Source organism: Capsicum annuum, chromosome 9, assembly GCF_002878395.1.
Source record: "Capsicum annuum cultivar UCD-10X-F1 chromosome 9, UCD10Xv1.1, whole genome shotgun sequence".
Taxonomy (NCBI): Eukaryota; Viridiplantae; Streptophyta; class Magnoliopsida; order Solanales; family Solanaceae; genus Capsicum; species Capsicum annuum.
In genome coordinates, this window is record NC_061119.1 from 8,428,793 (window position 1) to 8,431,588 (window position 2,796).

The window sequence follows — 2,796 nt, forward strand, 5'->3', positions numbered from 1 at the left end:
TTTGGCTGTGAATCTAATGCAAATGACATGTTCCGTCTTAATGCATAATATGGACGAGCCAATATCGAAAAACGGAAACAATGCGTCGGTAAGAGGATTTATAGCTACGGGCGTGCAATCTTTAAGCCCCTTATACAGATCAGAGTAGAAAGAATTAAGGGGTCGTTTGTTAGGATGTGTTAGAAAAAGTAATGCATGCATTAGCTGTATGTATTACTAATACTTTGTTTGGTACACTTTTTCAATCTATTTAGTTATACACTCTAGTATGTATTATGCAGTAGCGGATGTAGAGTAGAAGGTGCGGGTTCTCGGGAACCCACACCCGCTACCGTAAGACTTAAAATTACATAGAAAAATCCTCAAAAGTTATAAATATTAATAGGTGGGAACCCATAACTAAACCAAGGGATAACTTAGTGGTAGGAAAGGAGCCCTTAGGAACCCACAAGTTTGAAAATCTGAATCCGCCTCTGGTATTATGTTATGCATAACTAATACATTGGTAACCATGGTATTGCAATGCAAGGGACTTTAATGCATGCATTCGCATGGTAAAGATACAATAGCCTCTCAAAACCTTTTCCACATCATTTTTATTACATTTCTGGAGGATATTTTTGTAAATTATTTTTTCGGCGGAATATAGAATGCAAGTTATTTTTAACTCAGCAAATCAAACACTGCATAATAAAATTATTGATACAATGCCTCATTAATAACAGTACAATCAAAAGGCAGACAATGGCTTATAATCAGCTTTCTGAATGAGTCTATACTTATCATTATCTTTAATTATTAATTAAAAAAATAGCAACTTGGAGTAGGAGAATACAAAGTTGGATGGTACCTCAAGAATGGCCGAGTTAGGGCTCTTCTGGATAGGCTAAAAAAAGTGGGTTTTAAAAAGTTTTTTAAAATTCTTTTGAAAGTGTTGAACTTATTTTAAAAATATGCAGTTACATGTTTGGATAAAAGTATTGAAACTGAAAAAAAGTTATTGATGTGTTTGGTAAACAAGTGATTTTAAGCACTTTTTTTTGTCAAAATTTCTAAAATACCCTTAAAGCTGTTAATAATATGTAGAGTTGATTATTACTAATTTTTATTTCTAAAATGATTCAAATTAAAATTAACATATATATATATATATATATATATATATATTTAAAATATTTTCTTGAATATCTATTAATTTGTGCGCTAAAAAACCTTTTTTTGGTTAAAAGAGGTTAAATCATCTAGCAAAATATATACTATGTTACTAGAGAAAATTGAAGAATAGGCGTCTTTTAAGTTTTGAATGAAGGATTTGTGACATTGACCACCAAATAGGGTCAAACATTATTAGGAAACTTGATCAAGTTAATTGTGGACTTGATTAATATTTTCAAAACTTTCTAATTTTTTCAAAAATACAAATCAACCCAACCCACACCCTCTTCAATCCAAATCAACCACTCTCTTCTCTCTCTCGACAGCTTCTCTCAACTCTCTACCAACCAACAGTTCTGCAAAATTTCTTTCTTCAACCCCCGACAACAAATAGTTGGGCTTTGAGTTCCCCTCTTCAATTCAATCAATCAGTCTCTCATCCCTCTCTCGACCGCTTCTCTCAACTCTCTCCCAACCAACTGTTCTGCAAATTTTTATTTCAATCCTCGGCGACTTCAACATCTGACTATAAATAGTTGGGATTCTAGTTCCTTTTCGACTTCAATCAACGTGACAGTCTTGCTCTCTGGCCACAACAGCTTCGAATTCTTCATCGGTCCTTTTCTTCATTCACAGGTAAAAATTTATGGCCTTTTTAGCTTTGAAGAAAACGAGAAACTTGAGTCAACTTCTCTTATAGTATTGGTTAACAATTTCAATATTTGTTGCACTAATTTGAAATGCGGTCTGAATAAAACCCTAATTTTGGTATTTCTTCTCTTTTCTTCTCTTTTCGAAGTGAATTATGATATTTTGTTGTTTGTTGCATTTTTTTGAAGTTTAATTTTTATTGTTTGTGTTTATAAAAACAAAAGGATAATTTGGTGTGATTTGTTCTGTTCTTGTTCTTGGTAAATATGGTAAAATTATTATTTTTTGTTTAACAAAATTGTGCTACTGTTTCCTCCGACAGATTACCCATCTGGTGCAGCATATTAACCATCTGATGCACCAGAGGAACCATCAGATTATAATTCTGATGCAACAGATTAATAATCTGATGCAACAGATTTACCATATGTTTCAACAGATTAAGCTTCGAATAAAAAATCTGATGCAACTAATTAACCATTTGGTGCAATGGAAGAACTATCAGATTAATGATCTGATGCAACAGATGAACCTTCTGTTGGATAAAATCCTACTAACTCTTCCTACAGGAAAAGACCAAGACTTGATTTTTCCAACTGATCATTCATCTGCAGCGATAGAAGACCCTATGTTGGAAGAAGTCTAAATAATATTGATCGTTGATAATTGTTCCAATAGATCACTTATGTGTTGCAACAGATATGTGACCTGTTGCACAAACCATTCATCTTTCTCAACAGATGAGTGATATGTTTTGTACTATCGCAACTGATTACTCAGCCGTTGCTATGGATTATTTAACTGTTCCGATAGATCACTCATATGTTGCAACAGATGATGTCACAACAGTTGTGTGATCTGTTGAACAGACCATTCATCTGTCTTAAAAGATGAGTGGTATGTTTTGTATTATTACAACAGAATACTCATTCGCTGCAATAGTTTGGTTATATACTGCAACAGATATACTACCTGGTACAACAGATCGGT